The sequence below is a fragment of the Vigna unguiculata genome, chromosome 3, assembly GCF_004118075.2.
Source record: "Vigna unguiculata cultivar IT97K-499-35 chromosome 3, ASM411807v1, whole genome shotgun sequence".
Taxonomy (NCBI): Eukaryota; Viridiplantae; Streptophyta; class Magnoliopsida; order Fabales; family Fabaceae; genus Vigna; species Vigna unguiculata.
Genome location: NC_040281.1, coordinates 11,944,157 through 11,960,967, shown reverse-complemented (window position 1 = coordinate 11,960,967; position 16,811 = coordinate 11,944,157). Strand labels below are relative to the sequence as shown.

The 16,811-nt window shown below is 29.7% G+C and overlaps 1 non-coding gene across 1 annotated transcript; it reads left to right on the top strand.

Moving 5' to 3' along the window:
* The first annotated feature begins 1,104 nt into the window (after window positions 1-1,104).
* On the top strand, window positions 1,105-1,177 carry TRNAA-CGC. Its single transcript has one exon. It is a non-coding gene; the product is annotated as a tRNA-Ala (tRNA).
* Window positions 1,178-16,811: the final 15,634 nt, after the last annotated feature.

Here is a 16,811-nt window from a genome sequence, read left to right as displayed (position 1 = left end):
GTAAGAGAGAAGAGTAGATGACTCTTTACACATTTCAAGGTTAAAATTTGCAAAGGAAAACCTATTTTTATGGAAACTAGAAAAAAAAAAGATAATCTATTTCATATTCTACTCTTTGGTGAAGAGAGAACAAAATTGATACTATATAATAGGGAGAGAAAATACATTACATTACATGAGAAATTATTAGACTGAAGAAGTTTTTGACTCTTAAGTGGGTGTCCACATGAATTTTCAATTATTTTTTGCATCATAATAGATCAAGGATGACATAATTGATCATGCCAAACAAGAAATTCATTTTTATTTGTAAACTTCTGGCTTACAATGACATGTGTTTCAATTGAACTAATATATATGTAGTACAAGCCATAAGAAAATGCTGACAATTTCTCCAATACACATTTTTTATTCAACCCAAGTCTAGTGATATAAAGATATTTCATATCTGCTTCATTGTTTATCTCAATATGACATCCATTTAGATAAATATCCTTGAAACTTAATAAGTTTATGTTAGACTTAGGAGAATAAAATGCATTTTTACTGTGCAACCTTGTACCTCTTGATAGAAGTATGGTAGCTCTTTGAGAACCTTCAATAATATTTGTAGTACCATAAATAGTACTATCATTGACTTCTCGCATTACCAAACAAGAGAAAAATGTATTACTCTTGAGAACTTGAGAATTGTATGAGTTGTTGCATTATCAACAAAACATAGATCTTCATCATTTGTGCTAGTTCCAACCGTCATTCTTATAAAAAAATGTCAATATTAGATATTACTATGTAATATATATATATATATATATAGAAGATTTAAAATATTTATCGATCAAGAGAAACGCACACACACACACACACACACACACACACACACACACACACACACACACACATATATATATATATATATATATATATATATATATATATATATATATATATATAAAGAACATGATATGCGAAAATCTACTTTTTAACACTTCCATCACCAAAGAGTTGATCAATGCTTTCATTTGGTTTAAAAAAGAAATCAACAATATCAAGATGAGTGGCATTTAGTCGTAATTAGAATCACCATCTTTATAAACAAAGTGTGGGGATGTAGCTTAGATGGTAGAGCGCTCGCTTCGCATGCGAGAGGTACGGGGATCGATACCCTGCGTTTCCAAAGGTATTATGTTTTTCATAATACTTGTTTGTTGGTTTTAAAATATTTTAGTTAAGTTCAATTATATTTAAGAAAATTAAATTAATTTCTAAATATTCAAAATGTTTAACCTTATTTTTAAGTGATTCTTGGTATAGCTCAATAAGATGTTTTGGTAGACAAGATGTATGAATCTAATTGTCATTCCACTACAATGACAATGACCATTTTTTATCTTGTTTGCCATTATTATCTTGAAAAAGAATTGAGTTTTGTAAAGGTAGTTTTATCTGTCATTTTCTGGTGAACTATTCGCAAAGAATGCATTGGGTTTCATGTGTGTCACTCGCAAAGGTTTGACGTTGCAAAAGGTCACTAGTGGAGGTACAATGTTGCAATGTGGTGAAGAGGAGTTATGAGATATGTGTGTTATGGTGCAAAGGATCTTCACTAGATGTAGGAGTTGCATGACGTAGTGCGGAAGAGCCTCGTGGGTTATGGAGTGCACAATGTGGTCCAGCAGAGCTTCGCAGGGTGCGGAGGTTCACCTTCGAAGGCATGTGAATCCCAACGACAACATAATCGAAGGCACGAGGAATGATGACATGAGTGACAACATTCGACTGAGTGACAATGATAATGTGAACATGAGGAGGGTGAATAACACTAAACCCTAAACCTTAAATCCTAAATGAGAGCGAAGAAGTTTAAAATGAGAGAGAAAATAACACATGTAGATATAGGAAGAGAAAATGGAATATGAAAACTTACGCAGGCTTTTTAACAACAGTTGAAGCAAGGAAGTGTCATTGTTTCTCAACTTTTCTACTTTTAACAATGGTTACATAAAGTAGTCATCCTCATTTATCTGCTACACCACTTTTAACGACTATTGTAAACGAACTGATGTTAAAAAGTTCATTAGAATTACAAAAATGCCCCCATGTTTCATTTGACAATATTTGTTTTTTAGTTGTCGTGGAAGTCCTTTTTTACACTATTGGTTAAACCACACATTAGAAAACTAAAATAAGACTCCTACAAAAGGGGAAAAGATAAGAAGCTATTATGGTGTGTTTGGATGAGACAATTCAAGAGGGTGATTCATTTATTTGGAGAATTTGAAATTCTTTGTAATGAAATGCTTTGTTTGGATAGAGAAATTAAGAAGCATTTAAAATGCATGCATTTTTTGAAGTATTTCAATTACCTAAATTAGAAGAAATTCAAATACCCTAAAAAAAGGTGGAATTTGAAATTCTTCTCACTCAACTTCACACTCTGGACTCAATCCCAAACGGACCCGGCAAACCCAACAACCATGACAGGTTGGGCTGGCCATACGATCCAAATGGATCAGATTAACTTGACGACACAAACGAGTGAAGCAGGCCCAACAACCCAGACAGGTCGGCCAGGCCCGATGACCCAAACAGATTGGGTGACTTGATGACACACACGGGTCAGGTGGGCTTGACAACTCAAACAGGTCGGTCAAGCCCGACAACCCAAATAGTTTGGGTGAGCCCGACGACCAATGTGTGTCGAGCTGGCCTAACAACCCAGACGAACCCGGCTGACCGGACGACATAAACAGGTCGGCAGGCCCGATGACCCAAATGAGACTAATGACCTAGACAAGTCGGGTGGGCTCAAAGACAAAGACGGGCCGAACCGACTTGACAACCAAGACGAGTCAGCAGGTCCGATGACCCAAACGAGTTTGGCAGGCCAGACGAACTAGAGGTGTTCGGCGGGCCTGGCGACCTAGACGTGTTGGGAAAGTCCAACGACTTGACCGATCCATTCACCCAACAAGCCTGACTGACCCGATGACCTAGTCAGGCCCAACTGGCCCGACAACCGTGCTAGGTCGAGTCGGCCCATCGACCTAGATGGGCCCTACGACCAAGAAAAGCCCAATTGGCTCGATGACCTAGACGTGCCCGACCAACCCAACGATCTAGTCGGTTTGGGCCAACCAAACAACACAAACTGGTTGGGCATGCCCATTGATACAAATGGGCCCAACGACCCAGATGGGTCGAGTGGGCTTGACCACCTAGTGGGGCCAAGTCGGGCCAATGACCCAAACGAACCGAGTTGAGTCAGGTCGTGCCGGCCCAGGTTGACGAACTTAACGAGCACGACTAGCAGGAATGGGCCGTTAGGCTTGTCTGGATCATCGGGTCAACCCAACCTGTATGGGTTTTCCGGCCAACCCACCTCGTCTGGGACGTTGGGTCAGACCAATTCGGCTGGGTAGTTGGTCAGCCTGACCCATCTGGGTCGTCGAGCCCCTTTCCAAATTTATCATGAACTCAAAACATAATTAAGCCTAAAATAAATATTGTAAAAGTTAAATTTTATCTTACAAGAAATTCAATTACTTTTTCCTAATAAGAAATTGAATTGTAAGGTATTTTAATTTCTTTTTCTAAACAAGTTATTTAGAAAATGAAGGGAATTTAATTGCAAGCAATTCAAATACAAAGCATTTTAATTTCTGAACATTGTTAAAATGCTCCATCCAAACACAAGATTAAAATCCTCAAATAAATAAGTTGTTAGGTATTTACGGGTTATCGATACGATGTGCCAGTAGTAATCAAGAAAGTAATTTAAAGAAGTTTATGTATTATATGAATAACAAGTTAGGGATTCAAAGAGATTTTAGGTTCTATTTGAGTTGCATAAATAAATGTATGAGATAATAAAATCTGACGAAGGTTTCAACTGAAAAAAAAAATAATACTTAAATAAATATGTAAAAAATAATTTATCATAGATTATTAAGTAATATAAATATAAATTATCTATTATGATAAATATTAGCCTCTTACTGTAAACACAATATTAGTATTTCAAAATAAGATATTTATTTATCAATAAATGTCTTTCAGTTTTTAAGTTTGAAAAAGTGATTAACAAATTGTGCATAAATGAATTGTAATATTAAGGTAGCGAGGAGTTGATATTTGTTTGAAGTGTTTAAGAAGATATTTTGTGGAATGGGTATTTTTGAAAATACTTTGTTAGTCATATATGGTATGGTTGAGTGTGGTGAGATGGTACGATTGAGAATTATTTTGCAGAAGTTGAAGGAGAAAGGGTTGCGTGATGATGATGGGTTCACAGGGATAAGGCAATGGTACGGGTAAAATATGAGTCATAGATTGGTGAAGTGGGGATTTTGCTTCCACAAAACCAAAAGGATAAAACTTCCTACAAAAACAAATTCATTAATTACAAATCTTCACGTGTTAAACGGGTATGCAACTCAAGTTCCTGGGTTACAGTCACCACTTTCTAGCAGCCACACATTATTCATTCATTATTATACAATAAATAATGTTTTTTCATAAAAAAAAAAAAAAAGACACTAAGCTTGTGTTGTGATAAAATTCTCAATTGAACTTTTTTAGAGAACATTTAATAAATTTCCTAATTATTAATGTAGACCGGTGAATCTTTATCAATTTATTAATTAATTATTTAATTATGATTGTGATGTTTTCTTCTTCTTTTTTTATCTTCTATATTTTTTATTTTATTAAATATTTGGTGAACAATTTTGGAATTGGTTCATTCTTTCTAATTTTTTTTATCACACATTCAACACATATGTTTAACTAAATCAAACCACATGTGTATAATGTTATATTATGATGAATCATTTCAACACATACTTCACTTCCACAAATAATTGTTTCTTTTCAATATTGTACATAATATATAATAATATCTTTCTTTATTTTTGTTTTATCAGCAAAGGAAGAATAATAAAATATAAAGATACAAGGGTTGTTTACACTCTAACAAAGGTCAGAAAAGAAATAATAGGCAATTTAATAATATTTAGATAACTGGTTTTGTTTTGGGTTAGTTCCTTAGTGTTAAAGTGTAAATGGAACTAAACCATTTAGTTTTGGAAAAAGTAATCCAAATCAATTCAACTTTTTTTTGTTCGATCTTCATTATTTAAACCATTTTTCGATTACTTTTTTTATAGGTTTATTTCTAAACACTCTTACTTGTAATGAGAATTAGAGAAATTCTTGAGAGGTTGATTGTGAGAATTATAAAATAAGCATTTTCCTCAAACTTTTCGAGAGTCTAATCTTAATTCTCCATTAAATTACATAATATGTGATGTTTGCCTCTCTTGTTAGAATCTTGATCAAAAAAATAAAATAAAATTGAAAGTGACTTTGACACCAACACCTTGTGCATCTAGTACCAAAAAAGTCCAAATAACAAAACATTATACAATATTAATTAAAAATCACGCAAGAAATAAAAATTACATAAATATATAACCTTATAAAACTTGAAATGGGAAGCTTCATCATTTCACTTCCTTATCATTAACAAGATAAATGCATGAAAATTTATGTCAACTACAAAATTTCAATTTAATTATCTTAAAAAAAAACTAAATTTAAGTAACTTCCTACTCTTAGGTTGGTCAAATTTTATTTAATCTTTTGTAAGAGCTCATTATCCTCTTACTGGACATATAACACGATAATATACTATAACTTAAAAAAATTATATAAAGAAAAAAAAAGAGTAATATCTATTTATTGTTCGTAAGAAAATTATATTGTATGCTAATGGAAAATAATAGTTGGTGTAACTTTTAAGTTAATTATTATAAAAATTAACACATACTATTTTCTATAGTTAATGATAAAAATAATAGTCTAAATTATTCATAGTAACATATGAGATAAATAAACCAGTGTGCTTCAATTTAAATCGAAAATACATCGAATATAATTTTTAGAATTAAAACTTAATAACGTAATTATATTTACCTCACGCCAACTTATTGAATTAATTTAGGCCTTATTTAATGAAATGATGTCCAAGATTTATTTATATTGTACACTTTGAAGTAAAATAATTTACACATTAGGATGGTTTGGGATAATTATTATTTTTAAACACAATTTTACACACTAGACTGAACATGTACATGTACTAAAATTTTGATTTAAATAAATTTCAACTCAAAGTAAAATCGGACTAACTTTTATTTAATTAAGTTCAACCAGTTAAATTTAACGGTCGTTATCTCAGTTTTCGTCTTTCATTAGTTTTCTAAAGATATGTTTAATAGTAGTAATACGCTGATAAATAGAAAGATGTTACTCTTAGGTGTTATAATTTCATTCAAAAATAAACAGTAGAATCATTTCTAACAAAAAAATTAATTATTTGACGACTTTACATATCAAAATCATTGTTTGTTAACAAAATTGATTTAAGTGTGAATTTCTTTCTGCGGACCAAATATTCTTAAATTAATCTTATTTGCTTACATGTTTCAACGCACATTATTTCTCTCTTCTCTCTTCATTCAACATATTTATTTGAATTTTACTAAAGAAAATTTGTCTCTAAATATTAGTTACCAAAATTTTTGCTACTAAAGAAATTGATTTTTAAATTAGTCTCTAATTAATTCATGATCAATTTAGCGACGGTTATAATTTTTATTCATAATAACTATTTTAGTAATCAATATTTTTTTTATTTTTTAAATTAATCACTACGATAACTAAAAACTTTTAACAACTTTTAATCACTAAAATTAATTTTTAAAGAAGTATTTTGTTGTAATGCCAATTATCCATATCTAATTTCTTGGCACTTATCCCATAATTGGTTTTTTAGTCATTTCCAGTTTTAGTTTTCCTATAATGGACATCTTCTTGCAACAAACCATTGCAATGGTTTTTTTTGTCTTTTTCGTTTGTGTTAGTTAATTTACCATGATACCCATTTGTACGCATTGCCATTTATTTGTCTTTATTGGTTTTTTAAGTCTTTGCATAATCATTTATTAATTCGTGGTAATGGCGCAAATGTAACGTTCCATTGTAATAATAAAAAATTACTAAAATAAAATATTTCATAATTAATATCAGAAAACAAATAATTCACATTATAAAGTATATTAGTACAATAATACAAAATATAGGACTATAATAATATAATATTTATTCATCTCAAAACATTGGTTCTAAAACAAAACTACATCAAGCAAATTTAACAATTTCTAACATCACACAATTGGTTCATATCACCCAGAGGAAAACTCTAACCTATATGACTCTGTAGAACCTTTGTCAATGATTTCACTCTACCACACACATAATGTTAGTCATTTTTTCGTCTTAGGCCAAGATAAAACTCTTGGACTAGGACCTCCTGCTACTCTGACGACATAACTCACTCTACTTTATATAAGTCTGAAGGATTATCAGAGTATCATGATAACCTCCAATATAGAATCTTTACATCAATTCAGACATTAACATTGTTCACAACAACTAAAATCTCCTCCTTGGAATCTCTTACATAAAGTTTAAGATAACTTCACTTCACCCTTTTCAATTGATAGCATACATAACATCAATTATACACGTCATAATCTAGAAGATCATATCATCAAAATACATACTTTACACTTTATATCACACTCACTCAAGTATATTGCACAACAACTTAACAACCCATGTACAAATTATTTGGGATTTTAAAATAAAATTGCAACTTCCACAAAATGTAGATAATTATGTTCTTACATTCAAAATAAATATAATTGAATTAAAACTGCAATGCAAACAAAATCAACTCAATTAGGTAACTTTGAAAAAATTTATGCACCAAATAAACAACAAAGGTTAAAGGTTTGAGCCACCTAAACTACAAGAATCTTACACGAAAAACTGCTCTAGCTAAAGATCTCCAATCAAAGATCCCAATGGTCAAAACAAAGAAGCATATATCTAGAACCTGTTGTAAACATTTCAGTTCGATTCGACGATTAACGAAACAAAAATCCCATTTTTTTCCTAGATGAATTAGAATAGGGAAACCCAACTAGTCCAACGAGATATAGGGTTGTAAACATAGAAACATCATAAAAATGATCAAAATATATCATTATGATCATCTTCAAAGACTCATATTGATGATTGAAAGGACACATGCAAGCAAAAAAAGACCACATGCAAAGGAAGAACATGTTTGACCTAAGGAAAATGGCATAAATACTACTTACATAAATAGAGAAATTGATCGGTTGGATTTGAAAAGCTCGCTATAAGAATCACTCCTACAGTCTCATATCTTTAAAAGGATCAACAAAGAGTGAGAAAAGGTAGAGAGAAGGCATAAAACTCTAGAAAAGTTTTTTCCAGGGTGATGGTATGTTTTAAAAAAATTGAAACTCGTTTATGAAACTTTCTATTTATACTAAAGTCTTTTAATATTAAAATAATCGAGTTTCACCTTTTTAAACCACTATCCAATATAAAATACCATTTTGTAGGTCCTTACAACTAACGTTGTAGTTGAAATACATTGTGCATGACTATTGCTTTCAATTTGAAAGTTTCAAATGTCTACCCATTTTATAATACCCCTTTCTAAGTTCTTTCCAAGAAGTCTTACTTTCTCTCTATCTGATAATTGGCATTATCATTTTTTTATTTTGTTTATTTTTATCTTTTATTATTACTTTATTATTATCTTTTATATATTTTAGGAATTATTTAATAAAATTGGAAAAAATAAGTATTTGGTTTACATATTTAATAGTTCGTAGATAAATGGGAATATCAAAGAATATCAACGAAATTGAATTATCAAAGTTACCAACAAGAGGAGATATTGATAAAGTTGGTTACTCTAATATAAAATCAAGTACAAAGTTTCAAGCCTAGTCTAATTCGAAAAATCTATAAATAAAGGGCTTCGCAAAGGTCAAAAAAAGACAACCCTTCTAGGAAATCATCACCCTGTTTAGGAAAAAAACCTTTTTGGGGATAGAGGGAAAATAATTCGTTTAGGAAGAAGGACGCTTGACCTAAAAGAAAAGAAGGTAGATGCACATTCTGAAGGCTTGAGGCATTCATCTTCATCATTATTCTAGTATTCAGAATGTTAAGGAGTAGCTAACTCCCTTATTCATGGGAGTTGGATGTAATGTATTCTTAAGTGTTTGTGAATTCTACTATTCAATGTAATTCTTTTCTATCACTCTTGTGTTCTATTCTTGTTTTAACTGCATGATCATTATTGATTCCATATTTGATAGAGGACTATCCCTAGATTCTATACAAGAAGAACTTGAAGATGAACCTTTACAATTCAAAAGACCTATGACAAGGGCAATGAGCAAGAGATTGGAAAATCAAATATATTCAAGGCTCTTGATGCTACAAGCAACTACAAGTGGAAATTCAAAGGATATGAAGATCATGGCCTGAAGCACTTTTGAAGGATAGTTATTACGAAAATAGTTTATATTTTTTTTAAGTTGCGTTTTCTTTTAGAAATTAGTTATGTTTCTATATTTTTGGGCTTTAGGCTTTCTTTTATAAATTAGTTTATGTTTTGGCTTAGGCCTTCTTGTAGGGTTCTTAAGTTTTCTTAAACTTCTGTGCCTATATATAAAGGTACCAAAAACTATTGTAGACATTTTTAGTCATATATTGAATTTGATTTCATTAAAGAGAGAATTATCTTTGTTCTTGGCTTAGGCCTTTGGTTCTTATCAAAGATTAACATCTTTGTGGTGAATTCTCACTTGACTTATTAATCTGCTAGATTGTGGCGTCCTTTATCTCTATCTTATTTTATGTTCTTCTCTAATTTATTTGTATCGTGCCTTTTGAGGATTCAAATTCAAAAACGATCGTACTCTTACCTAAATATGATCGTATCAATATGTATGGGTATCTTAGAACCTAGACTAGAATATACAATTAATTGATTATGCATATAGACATAGAGTACATCATTGGTCATTATTAACATCATAATTTTTATCTTAATGTAAGCATATAATAAAAATTGCTAGACATGTATGTGAATGCTAGATAATGAATTAGAAATATATTGTTCAGTATTTTTGCTTTGAATTGAATCATTAAACTCAATCCTAGTGAAACATTTATCATATATTGTTGTACACATTTTGTTTGATAAAAATACAAAAAGAATTTTAGTTTTGTTTTTGTGAAATTTATTGTCTAATTGAGTTATGAATTATAAAAATTGACAAGTTTTTCATAAATATTTTTGGAAACTATACTTGGAATTTCCATTTTATTACATTTTTAATTTAGTAAACTTGTCGATCCTCTACACTCTTAAATCCATTTCATATTGTAAACATCTTTATCCATTTATTTGCCCGACATTGTGGCAGCAGGCACAAACGTTATAGTTGATGGAGTTGATTGAGAGTCATAAATATCCAGGTTTCTATTAACCCTGTTGAACTTCGGTTTCCCTTTCTTCCATCCATATTTGTTTCTTCCACCCATTTTCGAGCTTCCATTGAAGCTATAGAGGTTTGGAACTTCAATTTTTTACTTTTTTTTTATTAAGTGATTAATTCGTGTCCTTCGTTTTCCTATTTTTGGTTTTACTGTGGATTAAGTTCTTTCTTTAGTTTTTTTTTTTGTGATTTTTGGGGTTTCTACCATAGGATGTAGAGGTGAGTTAAAGTGCTCCACCTATTCTTATTCATTGTCTTAAAATCTTCATTGTGTTATTTACTAATTGTTTTCCTTTTATTTTTTATTTTAGACTCCAAATTCACATATTGATCTTTTGGACCGTTGTCTTGCCGAATAATTGGATTATCATCTTCTTGTCATAATGATAATGTGATAAATTACAATATATCACGTCATTCTTTTAATTTTTATTTTAATAAATAAAAATATTTTTCCTAACTCTTACACTTATTTATCTTCAATTTTGCAATACACCTACACTTCCTAGTCAGCTTCCAATTCACACTTAACCTTCCTCCACACACAAAATTCCATTTAAATGTTAAAATAATAACCGATAAGTATTCTAGATAAGAGTTGGATCAAGGTCTCCTCTACTAACAAGCTTTAATCAATTGAGTTACCATATCTTTGAGTCATAACATAATCATAATAACTTAAGTATGCACCAAAAACATCATTTATTTATTTTATCAAATTAAAATATTTTTCCTGGTTCTTATATTTCTCACCAGATGCATATTCCTACTAAATTATAACAATATGAAGCATTCTACATCATCATGCATATCCCGTAAGAATTGGCGAGCACATAACATCCTTTCCCTCTGAAGTCTAAGAAAAATCAATTGTTCATGGACACAATGAATAATATTATCATCAATAGATAATCAATTCATTCCTAAGATCACTTCTAAGTCTAAGAAATATCAATTGTTATCCTGGGTCTTTTCCCACAGCTCTAGGATTTCAACTACATCCACTAATAGAGTCATGGATCTATACATCAAAGATCTTATCCATGTCGTTGATCCATTAATTTGCCTGATCTTAGCCAAATTGCCCATTGAATTTAGGAGGATCGTGTCTTATAAGTCCATCAAAGTTGTAAGACACATTATGAAAAACTAATAGAATATTCTCTATCACTACAAACAAGAGCGTAAGTTGTAGTATTTATTTTTGTTTATTTTGACTTTTCAAACGTTATTTACACACGTGACATGTTTTTTTATAAAACGCAATAGATATTGCTGTCACAAAATATAATATGACATTTTAATGTGAAGCATTGCAACAAACAGCCACTTTATACATTGCATAAAGCGACATTTTAAAGAAGTAAATAATGACAGTTAAAAATGACTTTATTTACTTATTAAAAATCAAATCTAATGAAAACACAACACTTAGAAATGTCATAATTTATTATATTACAATATTTATAAATTCCACTATCATAAATAATTCTTAAATAAAATATTTTATTATTTATTATTGTTGACCTATATTTATAATTTCGTAATTCAATATTCTTTTGTACTAATGAAAATTTAAATTATATAAAAAAAAATTATAAATCTAAAAAAATATATGAAAGTATACAAAACAAGAGTTCAAATATTCAAACATATAAAAGACAATATTAAAAATCATTGTCAAATTATAATACAATTATACAACTAAACATAATCCTAAATTGTTTTGTTTTCACCCCAAAACTAGCAATTGTAAGAAAATAACACAACTTGAAATGTAATACTACTCTATTGGACAAAGTTCATTCATCTATAGCTACAAAATTTGCACGCAAGGTATATGTAGGGGTTCTTCAATCCAACCAACAATGTCATCAATCCCAAAGTCATCAAAATTGTAATCAGGAAGATCACTAGGTTGACTGTCTTTAAGCCACATATCTAAATATGTTCCAGGGCAGCAAGTTCATCACCAAAGCCAAACTCTTCATCAATTTTGACATGAATTTGGTATTGAGAATGTTCTTACCGAGGATTGAAATAAAGTGAAAGATCCATCTGCAAAAAACTCTTTGATGTTCAAGTCAGTAAGAGATTCATGATCTTGTATGAGAGATAATGACTATATGAGAGAGAAAGTGTGTGTGTGTGTATTCCTTAGAGAATACTATATGTATTTATAGGGCTTTTTGGGCCTTAGATCCATATGGTAAAATAGGTAAAGTAATATCAAGCAATATTAGTAAAATAATGACTTACCTCAAATAAGCAATAATAATAATAATATTAAATATGACGTCTTACCTGATATACCAAATATTTTATAAAAATTTGGTAGTAAGGCGTAATCAAACTACCGAGATTTATCATAACTACTATTAGTATATGAATATTTCCCCTAATGGTGTATCTAGAGATGTCAAAGGGGCGGGTAGAATACAAGTAGTAGTTTCCCCGTACCCTACCCGCTGGATAAAGATACGCCTCGTATCGGTACCCATATCCGTGTGGGTATCCATTATGCGAATATCTGCATTTGTTTTTAATATCCACGGATATCCATGGGTACCCGCGGGTATTTACAAAAGAAAAAAATAATATTTAACCACAAATTTTAACCATAAATTCAAATAAAAATACAATGCATAACATTTATAAAGTTCAAATAAAGTGTAAATAACTCATTTAAATAGTGTTGAATGATCATTTACAAATAAATGAAGACTTTTTAAAACTAATTGATAAAAAATAACACACTCAAAATCAATGTGTTAATGTTTTAATATTTTTTTATTTTTTTAAATTTAAATTAGAATATAGCGTGTACAAGTATCTATAGTACTCTGATACACATATCCGCTCCGTTAACATGGGTATCAAAAATACCCGTATCCGTTACCCATGAGTATCCATTTTCAATATTCATTTTCTACTCGTTGCGGATTTTATCCACGGATACCCGTTGGTACGAATTTTTTTTATATCCCTAGGTGTATCTAGGAATATTTTGTAGTCTTTTTGATGATGAGGCTAATTGATCCTTATTGGGCCGCATTGCTCAGCATCATCGATTGGGGTGGGTAGGTACAGATAATTGTGAATGCATGAAAATGGAAGGGATAAAATTTTATTCTTGACAATTGTAAATATTTTATATTAATTGTGAACTTTGTGATCTAATTGAGTTATTGAGTGTAAGAGTTGTCAAGTATTGTACAAGTCCCTTAAAAAATAACAATATTTATTACTTGTTACGTGATCTATACACTTATCATTATCCACAAATATATATATATATATATATATATATTCTAAAAGTTGAAAGTTGATAGCACCAGAATAGTTATAATCTTTTCAAAACTGAAGGAGTTTAGAGAATGAGATTTAGTAAGATAAAAGTTTGAATAAAATAAAAAATAAATATATAATTTTTTATTTATAAACTTATAATTATTTATTTATTTGAAATTTATTTTTAAATAAAACTTAGTCTTACATTTTTATTGAAATGGGTTTTTTATTGCAACTCTTTCACTCATAAATAGATTATAATGGTTTAATAATCCAACTTCTTTTTTACCAAATGTGTATAAAAATAGTTCGTGTTTAAAAACATCACGTTTCTGTCTTATATTATAAATATTTTAAATTTGTTCTATAATTCCTTTAAGTAGGGAAATCTTAAAAGGAAAAGGTTGGATTTGATTGAATAAAAGTACGGAAAGTTAGAAAAACAATAAAAGGTGTGGTATAGTTTAACTTATGACTTAAAATGTGGAAAGTGCAAATAATGCAACATAACAAACAAATTACGTTCTACATATAATTTATTATGTTTAGTTTTTTTTTTCATGACAACTCATAATAAAACTATAAATAAACAAACAAAATTAAATAATATTACGTTGACAATATTTTATTCGCAATTTTTTAAACTAAATTATCTTTATTTTGATTTTTTTTTTGTCATCTTTTTCTTATGTTCTCACTCCCCTAGTTTTCTTTTATAGCACTGAAATTAGATGGTAAAATAGACCAGTCCACCCCAGTTTGAAATGTTTAACATTTGGTTTTCGGAAAATAGGTTAGGCTGGTCTATCGTAGAAGAAATACTGATTAATTTTGTAGACCGCTTTGCATAATATTTAGTCCATATATGTAGAATTACATGCATAAGAAATTATATTTTTGTAAATTAGTAAGGGATGAGATTTTAATAACCTTATTTTTATTTAATTAAATTAATAGAAAAATAAATTCTATAAATCTATTTCTTAAAAAAATTAATATTTATAATTTTATAATATCAAATTTATAAGTATAAACCGGTTAAAAATATGGATGACAATACGGATTAGTACAACCCATTTAGGTCTGACTTGTACTTGGTTCGTAATATGCGAGTCGGGCTGGTCCGTCCTGCATTTTCAATGCAAACTAAAAATTCTGACCTGTCTCACATAAGTACGGGCCCGCGGGCTAGTCTGCCTTTTTTCCTTTTTTTAAATCTTATGATAAAACTTTTAATGTTCAAAAAATTGAGAAACTTTAATAAATTCATAAAATTGAACAAAGATTTTGGAAAGTTGGATGATAAATTGATAATTCAACATTTTTATCATATTCATATTTATACTTTGGCATACATGTATTATTCAAGTTTTAGCACATTCAAAAATATATAATACATGTTATTTCATCATTTAAGAATTTGAAACGTTCATGCCGAAGTCTAGAAGGAAAGTAACTCATATACATAAATACAAATTTTTTTATACTGGCCAGCGGGCACATGCCAGCCCGCACTGACTGCAGACTTTTGCGTGTCGAACTCTAACAAATCTGCAAGCTCAATGTCTTAACCCGTCCCACAATTTTTTTATGGATCTATAAGCCGGACCAAACTCATATTGCCACCCCTAGTTAAAATTTTTTATAGTAATTATATATAAGTAAAACAACTTCTAAAACTAAATTCTAAGTAACTAAAGTTATCATATAGAACTAAAAGTCCATGAAAATTCTCTTAAAAGTAAACTTAATTTATAACAAATTCACACAATATTAATATCAATAACACATCATAAATTATGAATATATTTTTAGACAAATCCATATAATAGGAAATTATAGAAGACGGATATAAAGTAAATAAAAATACTCCGTCCATCCTATGTGCAAACCTATAAATAAACCTACATGATCTAATCGGTGGTTGGAACAAAATAAGGGTGAGGTAGAAGAAGATGTAAGATGATCGAAAAGTCAAAAAGAAAAATCTAATTTGAGATTAAATAATAATAAAGAGATATTTATAGAGTAGAAAAAATAAAAGAATAATTGTGGGCATGGGTTTTGCTACGAATTAAGAAGTGCATAAGGACCAGTGTGAGAGAGAAAGGTAGTACGAGGGTAGGGTAGTGAGTACGAGGGTACATCAATTGTCGTTGTCGTGCCCTCGAGTCAAGATGGCTAACTGTACGGACATCAATAAATGAGTCTTGTGGGAAACCAAAAAGAGAAAAACCAAATAAATAAATCAATTCCTACTTTCGGAAAACAATACAATCACTTTTACTTTTCCCAACCATTACAACACTCTTCTGTTCACCACTGTTACAACCCTCCACTCATTCATGCCTTCTCTTCTTTTTAAGTGGATAATATCTTCCATTTCTTTTAAGTTTTATTAATTTTTAATGAGATTATTAATTTTAATATTAATTTTTAATTAAACTTTTATCAACCATTTTAAATACTTTTTATTTTTAATTAACTGTATATTACTCGTTGTTGTTTACTCAATTTTCTTGATAAACTTCTTTATTTTTCTTTTAATTTTTTCTAACTCACTTGCACCTTGTTCTTATCGAGAGAAGAAATGAAAAAATTAATAAGGAAAATTAAAGAATAGAAACATAAACTAATGAGATAGAAATGTGAAAACAAAATTAACATTCACACTATTCAATTTATAACAAATACTAAATAAAAAGATATTTAGATAAAAATAAAAAATATTTTAAATATATAATTAAATAATATTTTATAAAAACTAAATTAAAATGCATTTAAATTTGCAATGTACTTAATATTTAACTAAAGTTGTAATGTACTTAATGTTTGAAAAATATAAATTGTAGTTAACATCAATTTTAAATTAAAAAAATTTAAAAATTTGCTGATAAAAAAATAAGTCCACAGGTTTGGTCCAGTCCACAGGACTGGCCCATGTGGATTAGGGCCAAAAAAGCTCACATCAAAGAAGCCCACATGGCCAAAACCCCCCACAAAAGTCCTGTGAGTCAGGATCAACACATGGGCTTTCATCTTCAACATGAAAAATATATTATT